At 37.5% G+C, this 11,398-nt stretch overlaps 1 protein-coding gene across 4 annotated transcripts in view; it reads right to left on the bottom strand.

The window, feature by feature from the left end:
* Rnf13 (ring finger protein 13) overlaps positions 1 to 10,647 on the bottom strand; it is a 114,733-nt gene extending 104,086 nt beyond the window's left edge. Inside the window, exon 1 of one of the 4 annotated variants that reach the window (XM_048793949.1) lies at positions 10,575 to 10,647. The gene's annotated coding sequence lies outside the window, so the exon portion shown is untranslated. Of the gene's footprint in view, positions 1 to 8,730; positions 8,750 to 10,574 lie in introns of those variants that run through there. The other 3 variants (XM_048793946.1, XM_048793950.1, XM_048793947.1) reach the window with 3 other exon arrangements.
* Positions 10,648 to 11,398: the final 751 nt, after the last annotated feature.

Below are 11,398 nucleotides of genomic sequence, written 5' to 3'. Positions count from 1 at the left end.
GATAGTAGAGGATAGGAAAGGCAGCAGAACACAACAGACACTAGTATGGCAATATGTAAATCAATGGATGTGTAACTGATGTGATTCTGCAATCTGTATATGGGGTAAAAATGGGAGCTCATAACCCACTTGAATCAAAGTGTGAAATATGATATATCAAGAACTATGTAATGTTTTGAACAGCCAACAATAAAAAATTTAAAAAAAAATAAAATAAAATATAAAAAAAAAAGAATACATAAAAAATATTGGTGGAGAGGCAGAAGGAGGAGGAACTCTTACACACTGTTGGTGGAAATGTAAACTAGTAGTCACTATGGAAATCACAGGTGACTTCACATCCTTATTAACACATGTTCTTAGCTATTTTTTAATATATATATGTAGTTGTCAATGGGCTTTTATTTTATTTATTTATTGATATGCAGTGCTGAGAATCAAACCCAGTGTCTTACACATGCTAGGCAAGTGCTCTATAATTGAACTACAACCCCAGCCCTCTTTGCTATTTCTGAAAGAGCCATCCTAGTGGGAGTAACATAATATCCCACTGGGATTCCGATTTGTATTTTCCTAATGATTACTGATAATAAGCATCATTGCATGTGCCTTCTGGCCATGGGTAGGTCTTCTCTGGTGAAAGTCTATTCAGGTCCTCTGCTCATGTTTTATTCAGATTGTTTCTATTACTGTTGTTGAATCACAGGTCTTCTTGATATATTCTGCATATCAATCCCTTATCTAACATGTGACTGCAAGATATCTCCTCCATTCTGTGGACTGTCTTTTCCCTCTGTAGATTCTGTCTTTTAATATACAAGAGTTTTAATTTTCATAAAATCAAATTTATCTATTTCTCTTTTTGTTACCTTTGATGACATATCCAAGAAATTACTGCCAAATCTAATGTCGTAAAGCTCTCTCTGTTTTCTTTAAGAATTTTATATATTACTTCTTACATTTAGGTCTTTAATACATCTTGAATTAATTTCGTATATGGTGTAAGAAGGTAGAGGTCCAATGTTATTCTGTTTGCATGTGGATATCCTGACTTCCCAATGCCACTCATCAAAACGGCTATATAAAACTCCACCCAATGACTGGTCTTGGCACCCTTGCTAAAAATCATTTAACCATATATGTAGGACTTAACTTCTGTGATCACTTTTCCATTCCATTGGTCTATAGTGTCTGTCTTTATGTCATTCTCACAATATTTTAATTACTATATATCTTTGCAGTAAGTTTTTAAAACAGGAATTATGAGAAGACCACCTTTGTTCTTTTCAATATTGTCTTGCCTATTTGGGAATTCTTGGGATTCAGCATGAAAATTAAGTTAGATTTTTCTATTTCTTTTTTTAAAATCATTGGGATTTTGATAGGAATTGCTGCAATGAATCCATAAATTACATCAATGCTTCGGGTAGCACTGAAATCTTAACTTTACTGTCTACCAATCCATGAACATGGGATGTCTACCCATTTATTTGTCTATTTTAATTTCTTTCTGAAAAGATTTTTTTAATTTTCATTGTAAGGGTCTTGTCCCTCCTTTGTTGAATTCATCACTAAGTATTTCATTCTTTTTTGTTATTATTGGAAATGGAGTTGTTTTCTTAATTTCTTTCTTGAATTCTTCATTGTTACTGTGTAAGAAGGCAGGTGATTTTTGTATGTTGCTTGTATTCTGCAACTTCACTAAGTTATTTTCTTTGTTCTAACAGTTTTCTTTTTTCTTTTGTGAAATCTTAAGGGTTTTCAACATATAAGATCATATCATCTGCTAATTTTACTAATTAGAAAGCTAATTTTACTTCTTCTTTCCAATGTGGATGTCTTTATTTCTTACCTACTTGCTCTGCATATGATTTCAGTACAATGACAAACAGAAGCAGCAAAAGTGGGCATCTTGCCTTGTTCTTAATCCTGGAAGACATGCTTTCAGTCCTTCACCAACAATTATGTTATGTGTGGGACTTTCACATATACCCTTTATTATGCTGAGGTAGTTTCCTTCTACTTTCAGTTTGCTGAGTGGTTTTTTTTTTTGTTTTTTTTTTTTTTTTTATCATGAAAAGGGGTTAAATTTTGTCAATGTTTTTCTGCATCAATTGAAATGATCATGTTTTCCCCATTCATTCTGTTAATATGGTATATTACATTAATTACTTTTCTCATTTTGAATCATCCCTTAGACATTCCAGGAATACGGCATACTTGGTCAGGATGCACCATCATTTAACGTGCTACTGAATTCAGTCTGCTTGTATTTTGTTGAGGATTTCTGCATCAATAGTCATAAGATACTGATCAATAAGTGTGGAGTTTTTTTTTTTTTTTTCTTGTTTTTGTTTGTAGTATCCATCTGATTTGGTATCCAGGTAATTTGTGCTCTTTGGAATGAGTTAGAAAATATTCTCTCCTCTTCAATTTTTAGAAAAGTTTGAAAAGGATTGGTACTGTTAAAATATTTGGTAAAATTCATGCCTGAAGCTATATGAACCTGAACATTTCTTTCTTGAAAAGTTTTTGACTACTGATTGAATCTCCTTACTATAGGTCTGTTTAGATTTTCTATTTCTCCATGACTCAGTCTTAGCAGATTGTATGTTTCTATGACTCTGTCCTCTTCATTAAGATTATCCAGTTTCTTGGCATACAACTGTGCATCATGTTCTTTCAATCTTTAAAATCAGTAATTATGTCTCCTCTTTCACTTCTGATTTTAGTTAAGTCATATTAAATTTAGCCTAAGGCTTTCTCTGTACACATTTTAAGTTTGGTCTAAGATTTCTCTGTTCATAGTACAAAGTTACTTAACTTGACATGCAAACCCACTGTTGTAACAAGTCTTGGCCAACCACAAGCAGCCAACTATTCAAACCATCTTCAAATAAGGCAGATGCGAGCTACAACCAACTGGCCTGTTTCTGTACCTCACTTCTGTTTTCTGTATGTCGCTTTCTTTCTCCACTGTAAACAACTTGCTCATGTGGTGGTATGGGGACACTGAACCATTTGGGGTCGACAGCTATCTCATTCTACAATCACAAATAAGCCCAGTAAGATTTGCAAAACTAGATGTGTTGTAATTGTCTTGTAACAGTCTTATCTCTTTTTTTCTCAATCAATGCAGCTACAGATTTGTTAATTTTGTTGATCCTTTCACCAGAAACCAACTCTTAGCTTCATTTGTGAGAACCTGGGCTTCCTGCCTGGCACATGAGATTATCTGCATGGCTTTGGAGCACAAATGATGGTTATTCATCTAATTCTGGACTGGTAACTGTAAAACTTCAAAACTGCTTTAGTAAAAATTTACCAAGCCTCACAATAAATCCTAACTTCACTTTTAAATCTGGAGGGATAGTACAAGATTCATCTATATAAAATTACATTTTAAAACTTCATTTTAAGAATGGGAGAGCCATTTATAAGTGTTTAGTTAGGATGAACATTCCTTTCAGAAAATCCTTTCATAAATAACATTTAGCCCTGGTGATGCAAGAGTCTGATTTCAACTGCCTTAGGGCCAGTGAACACTCATGGAACAGCCACCCAGTCCATGAGAAAGCCTCCCACCAGGCCGGCAGCCCACTGGCTCTCAAGATACGTGCCTGAGCAGCACAAGCTGCAAAAACTGGGTCAAAACATCCCACTACTGAATAACTGCGATCTTTTCTTAATTTACAAAAAATGTTAATGATAATGGATTCTACTTGTCTCTCTCAGACAAATAAGAACCAAAAGAATGTATATTATATTAAGCATTGCCAAAATTTAAAAAGTGAACAGTTAGTTACCTACTTTTGTGAAAGATCCAAATGTTGACAAAATATTATGTACCACAAAATTTTCTCCAGAATAATGTTTTTAATTCACACAAAACCTGAACATATCAATAACTTCATAGCATCCCTTATAAAGCTCTGTGATTTCCAGGAGTTCTGACAACTAGAACTACTAACATATACTATAGTTTAATTCCCATAATAATGAAGCTTTTAAGGAGAATGGTTCAGATTTTCAGGAGTAAAAATATTAAATTAGAAAACAAAATAAAACTAGGTTTAACTTTTTTTTTGGTCCTGGGGATTGAACTCAGGGGCATTTGACCACCAAGCCACATCTCAGCCCTATATTGTGTTTTATTTAGAGACAGGGTCTCACTGAGTTGTTTAGTGCCTCACTAAATTGCTGAGGCTGGCTTTGAACTCGCTATCCTCCTGCCTCAGCCCCCACCCCCAGCCGCTGGGATTACAGGTGTGCACTACTGCGCCCAGCCACAAGGTTTAACCTTTTTAAGAAAATAATAAATGCCATTTTTTTTTTTGCAAGAAAACAAAAGGTTGTCCACTACTTCCTCTAACATGAAATCATCCAAACTAAAACCAAGCTTCAGCTAAGTTTTTACGATTCCCATCAACCAAACAAAAACTTTCTGTGATGACTGTTTTTACAATTTGATTTTTTTAATAAATCAGCAAGAAGTACAAAATTTTAACTTTTAAAGATTAAGAAATAAGTTTCCTCAAAACACCTAATTCTTTCCAACCTCAGGGTCTTTAATACTAACTGTTCTCAAGTATAATATGTACTCAAATTGCCTTTTCCTCCATGGAAACAATACTTTACTATACCAAAATACCAATCATAATAGAATCAGAGGTATTTTTACTGCTGTTAGACACTCATGTCCTGTTTTTCCCAAAAATGCACCTTTGTCCTTACGCAGGCACAAGCAAAAGTTATCTTTTTAATATTAAAAATCACTATATTACTAAGCATCATCCATGACAGTGGCATTAACAAACTGTGGCACATGCATATAATGGACTTCTCTACAGCAATGAAAATGAGTAAGAGCTACATCACCAACACGGATTCATTTCACAAAAATAAAGCTGAGCAAAGAAGCCAGCAACAAAGATGTTAACATTCAGATCCTACTCAAAGTTCTTTAAAAGTCAAAACAAATTATTTGCAGTTAAGAGGTAAAAACATGGAAGGAAGGAAGCAATCCTAGAAATCAAGCAGCAGCCAGAAGGGTCAGCAAGGAGTGTGGTGGGAAGAGGTGCTGAAGATGCAGGCAGGACTCGGTATCTCCCCTGGACTGTGGCGAGGTGTGCGCTGGCCTTGCTGCTGTTCTTCAAACCACACACACATCTTAGGCACACTCTTCATCTTGATATCTAGCCATTTTAAAAAAGAAAAAATAAGCATGCTCCAACTTGACACTCAAAATGGGGTTTTGTTGCTTTGTTTTTCTCACTGCACAACAATAGTCTGAAAAACTGCTGGACATCACACACACTAAGTGTATCAAATACTAAAAACCAGACAGCCAGCCACCCCGGAGTTACCGCTTCTTTTCACCTAGGCATATGAGATGGGACTTGACCATTTCTTCTTCATATTGCCAACATGTACTCCAGGTAATTCTAATCACCAAGGAAGTTTGGAAAATATATTTCACTCCAGTGAATCACACACTACCAGAGGCCTGAGATGAAAATATTCCCAGCCACTCCCTGGGAGATTTAGACAGAAAGTCTATAATCTGATTTTGTGAAGTGTCACCTAGTGATCCTTATGATTAAGTCAAATCTGGAAAACACTCTTCACCACCACAGACAGGCAAGTGGCTCGATCACACCATTGTGCTTAAACCTCTTGCCAGCCAATGCACAGTGGTAGAGGATCAAATCTGAGCAGAAAGGAAAAAAAAGAAATAGGAATGCTAACAAAAAAACACTTCATGATCCTCTCTAATTCCCCTGCTGTCACCAGAGCCAAAGGCTGCCAACTCCGGCAATAAGCCACATGCAAACAAGAAAGAGACAATTAACAATGAAACTACTTTCACAGATATCCTAAGCACCATTTAGGGAAACATGGTAAAAATTCTGGTTGTCTCGGTCATCAGAATTCATGCCCTGTGTACTTGAAAGCATCAATCTCCTAAAGCAGAACGCTTTATTTTTATGTATTTTTTAGTTATAGATGGACACAATACCTTTATTTTGTTTTTATATGGTGCTGAGGATTGAACACTGTGCCTCAAGCATGCTAGGTGAGCACTCTACCACTGAGCCGTAAGCACACTAAAGGGATCATTAAAATCAAAACCCCTGCCCCTTTATTTTTATGATGCCTCACACGAATGTCACCCACACCATTGCAGCCAATACTGATAGAACACTTAATTCTGTGCCAGCCACTCATATAACATGAGTGTTTTTCCTTCTAATCCTTGAAAAAAAAAAAGCTTTAAAATAAAAAAGAAACAATGTAGGAAGAAAGTAACTTGTACTGTTGTTCCCTCTTCCCTCTTCCAGGGACTCAAAGTTCTCTGCACAAATACCACAGTCACACTGAACAAGTTAACCTCTTCCCTTGCTTCCCATCTCCATTCCCACTCCTTTTTCTTTAATTTATATACAAAAAGCTGAGCATGCGATGACCCACAGACAGTCTGGGTGTGTAAGTGTAAAATCTGCCCTGTGTTAATGGCGGAGGGCATAGGGCACCATCACCTCTAATTACAACCACTGTGTCTTCACACACCAGCACACAGCTCTGTCCCTGACCTCCTTCTGCATGTACTCCACTCTCCCTTGGCACCAAGTGCAGCCCGTCCACATGCCTGCCACGCCTCACTCCTCACAGAACCTCCTCTGCTTTTTTAACCTTTCATAATACTTACCACTTTCTATCATTTTCTTATTATTTTATTATTTAATGTCCCCCTTTACCACAAAAGTATATATTCCTCAGAGAGACAAATCTTTATTTTATATGTATACAAACAGTGGCAAGCATGTGTTATGTGCTTAATGTTTGTAGGATGAATTTATACTCAGCCTCTCTTGATATATCAGCTTCTACATAACCTCTGAATGTAGCCATATGTTAACTAAGCTAAAATAAAATTTAAGACTGTAATGTTAAAAATGTTTTATACAGGATTGGGGATAGAGCTCAGAGACAGAGTATTTGTCTAGCTTGTACAAGGCTCTGGGTTGGTCCCATCATGGCCAAAGAAATCAAAAACCGTTGCCATTAAAGATAGGTACAGTGGTATATGCATGTAGTCCCAGCTACTAAGGACGCTAAGGCAGGAGGACCATTTGAGTCCAGGAGTTGGAGGCCAGCCTGGACACCAACATAGTAAGATATCAACTCAAAAAGAAAAAAAAAAAAAACCTACTATAAAACAAAATAATCTGTTAATACATGTAAACTCTGAATGGTGGGATTCTATGTAAACTCTGCATGGGGGACTCTATGCTTTTTATTATCTTCTTTATACTTATCTGTGTGCTTCAGAATTAAAAAAAAAAACTTTCTAAAGTCTATTTCATTTTACATAACATACACTAAACAAAAGACAAAATAAAATACACAGAAATCTTAACTCCATTGCACCTATTCAAATTTATAAATATGCACTGCTTTTACACAATATAGAAAACCATTTACTAAAATGAACACGTAACAAAGCTCTTAACTCCCAAGTCTATTCACAATTTAGAAGAGATGAAATTATTTCTTCTGAAGAGCAATACGCAATCAAAAAAGAATGAAAAGGGGACAGATCTTGGGGAAAGAATAAACAAACCTAAGCCGAGGCTTTCTCTCTGTAAGCACTCAGCTACACGAAAATACCTTCACCCCACACTGCAGGCCCCTGGTTACTGTTATGGCCATAAAGGCCACACATGCAGCTACCTGGGGTCAAGGCATGTACATCTGGTGGTACTACACCAACGAGAGGTGACAGCTTAAGAAACTGTGACATTCCCCACAACAAGGAGCACTCTGTTGAGGCCACAAGGAGCAACCAAATCAATACCAGAATCTCAGGTTTTACATCTCTCTCCTAAAACCTCTCCAGATATCAATTCTGTGCCACAAAGAGTTTGATCATGAGACAAACCATAAGCACACTAAAGGGATCATTAATATCAATAATTATTAAACTGTGACAGGATAGTGAAACGTAAAGATAAGAAGAAAAGTAGAGGGGGCAGGAGAGAGGGATTCCAGAAGGGCATGTGGAAACCTCTGGGAGTGATGGTCATGTCATCAGCTTAATAACTGTAATGGTTTCATAGCTATGTAAATGTCAGAGCTCATCAAGGTATATACTGCAAATATGCAAAGCTTATTGGGTGTCTATCACAATCAATATAGCTGTTCCTAATTTTTTTAAGAATAAGAATTATTAAACTATGATTGAGGGCAATACCAAACAGGGCACACCTGAAGAGAGGTCCTCCCTGAGGCTAGAATTAGTCCTGGAGCAAGTGTGTTTCACCACACTAGATAACAGAGACTATCCCTTAGTGGGCTGGATGGGAGCTGGTCCAAGGTTGCCAGGCCTGCAGAACAACCCTGCGGGGTGCAGGCAAGCTGAAGCTAGAGGCGAGGCATACAGAAATGGTCAGGGAACTGTTGTGGGAGCAGACCTGGAACATGCAGTGTTCCTGGCTATAGGTAAGCCAGGCTGGGGTGTGCACCCAGAGGTAGTCGAGGCACTGCAGTCATGAGGCTCAGAGTCCAAAGGGTTCACATCCAAAGGGCTATGGCAAAGCGGCCACCAGGACTGAGCTGTGAGGTTGCTGAGGGCCTGTGCATTCTGAGCACATGACTAAGACACAGCAACACCAAAGACTCCATCTGCCAAAAGACCAGGTAGCAGGAGCAAGAGAAAGCCAGACCCACCTTCCTCCTGTGGCATCTGATAAAGTTGAGCATCATGTTCTTTGTGAAGAAGAAATGTTTAAAGTCTATCATCAAAGCGCAGGTACTGAAGGGTGAGTTTGGAGCAGAAAAGCAATGAATAACTGGCTCTACTGTCATTCCCACAGTTAGGTGAGCAGGCAGCCTCTCGCCTAACAACAGGGAAGAAGGGAAGGTGAGTCCATGGCCATTAGGGTGTCATCAAGGAGTAGCGTCTGAAACAGCAACTGTGGTCTCCTGGTAGGGTCATTTAGTCTTAAATCACACAAAGTTCTGTTCTAGTCTAGGCTATTATCCATGCAGTTTTTAAAATAAAAATATCTTCAATTACACAACAATTGATTGTTAGCCTGCTATTTTCTAGAAGCTGTCCAAAGTCCACAGCCCTTTCCTGCATTTCGAAGCTAACAATGACACACTGATTCCTTCCCACATCACATTTTCCCAAATCCTCTTCTGCCTCCCTCTTCCATTTTTAAGGACCCCTGTGATTATACTGGGACCACTGGTAATGCAGGATAATCACCCCTCCCCTCAAGGTACTTAGCTTAATCATCTTTACGAAGTTCTTTTTGCCATAGGAGGTAACTATTCACAAGTTTCAGGTATTATGTGATAGTCATCTTTAGAAAGAATCATTATTCTGTCTACCATAGTCATTGTCCCCTTTCTCATAAAAATTTCTATTTATTTATATCATATAAAATCAAGGACTACTGTTTTAGTCAATGGGTTATCACCTACTCTAGGAATTGTTATTCTGATGCCCAGTGGTCTCCAAATTGGCCTGCAGAGGTGCATTCAAGCTGGCGTCTATATTCCCATCACTCTTGAACACTTTGTTTTCTGTCACAAGATTTTTCTGTCACAAGATTTTCCAGTCCCATCTTGTACATATCCTGCCCCAGACCTGAAAATCACCCAAGGAAAAAACTTTTTTGTTTGTAGGAACCTTCCAATAAAGTACTTGGGTTTACAGAGCAAAAGGCAACAATTTAGTAACTCCAGGAGACAGAAGTGAAGGGTGGGTCTTTATACTGTTTTGTACTGCTTTTGCTTTTCTGCAACTTTGTAGTTATTTTTTTAAAACATTATTTTAATTATAAAATGTTTTCAGAAGTTTAAAATAACATACTCAAGCCTTGCCTAAATATCAGTACTACAGGTGAATGAAAATGTAGCAGATACAAAATGCACTGTGGTTTCTCTCAGAATCTGACAAACTGAATTTAGCTTTTAAATTTAATTGCTAAGACTAAGGAGAACTGGAAAGGAAGAGGCAAACACTGATTACTCATTATTTTACATTCATGGACAGCCCACACATTTTCATCCTTGCATGCTGCAGCTCAGCCCTGCCTCACTTCCAGCTCCCCTTCCCAGGTACCATCCAGTTAACCCATGACGGTCAGTTCACCAACACACTGGGCATGTGACCCTGTGAAGGTGCCTTAATGGGCTGGCGATTTCCTGAAGTCTGACCCTTTCTCTCTGTCACTCACATCATTCACCGCAGCTCCACTTGCCCAGCCTAACCACAGCAGCATTTGTTCTTGCATACTGACACCATCTGTATCTCACTATATCATGATTTACACACTATTTTGCTTCAAGTTATGTCAAACATTTTCTCGTTATTAAAATTCTTCACAAACAATGTGTTAAGAGCTACTTCACATTGCATTACATGGCTGAATCATGATTGTGTCAAACTAGTCCCTTATTAAGCAATATTAAATTGACTCCAACTAATACAGTTACAAAAAGTTCTAGGATAAATATGAATCTCTTGGGCTGGGATTGTGGCTCAGTGGTAGAGCGCTCACCTAGCACGGGCGGGACCTGGGTTCGATCCTCAGCACCACATAAAAATAAAGGCATTGTGTTGTGTCCATCTACACCTAAAAAAAAAAAATATTTTAAAAAAAATATATGATTCACTTTTCACATTTCTAATTATCTTCTTAGAAGAGATTCCAAGAGGTGAGATTGCTACAAAGTAATGTGAGGACTTTGATCTTACCCAATTGCTTTCCAGAAGGAATATTCCCATTTAAACTTCCAGATAAATGTGCTGCTCATCCCATTATCCTTTTCTCATTCCTGTTATTGTTAGTAAAATTATAAATAAAGATTACTGAATGTCTACTACATTTCTGGCCAAGTACTTAATATACACTATTTCTTTTACTCCTCACAATTTTATGAAGTAGGTTCCACTGTCCTTCCATAAAGATGGGAAACTAAGACCTACATCAGAAACATCTAGGACTTCAACAGTATCTGACATGTTAAGCTCAACTAGTATTTGCTCTTACTCTTAAATAACCTGCCTTACAATACTTACCTCTTACTTACTTACTTACAGTGGAGACAGGATTCCAAAAACGACCTGTATCATGAGATCCCATCCTTCCCAGGTCATCCAAGTATAATATAAATCTGCATTTTTAGTTGTAGTTGGAAACAATACCTTTATTTCACTTATTTATTCTTATGTGGTGCTGAAGATCGAACCCAGAGTCTCACAAGTACGAGGCAAGCGCTCTAATATATATATATATATATATATATATACACACACACACACACACACACATATATATACACAAATACATGTATACATAGATGGATAGATACACATATATGG

Source organism: Marmota marmota, unplaced genomic scaffold (genome assembly GCF_001458135.2).
Source record: "Marmota marmota marmota unplaced genomic scaffold, marMar, whole genome shotgun sequence".
NCBI classification, from domain to species: Eukaryota; Metazoa; Chordata; class Mammalia; order Rodentia; family Sciuridae; genus Marmota; species Marmota marmota.
This window is presented reverse-complemented; position numbering and strand designations above follow the sequence as displayed.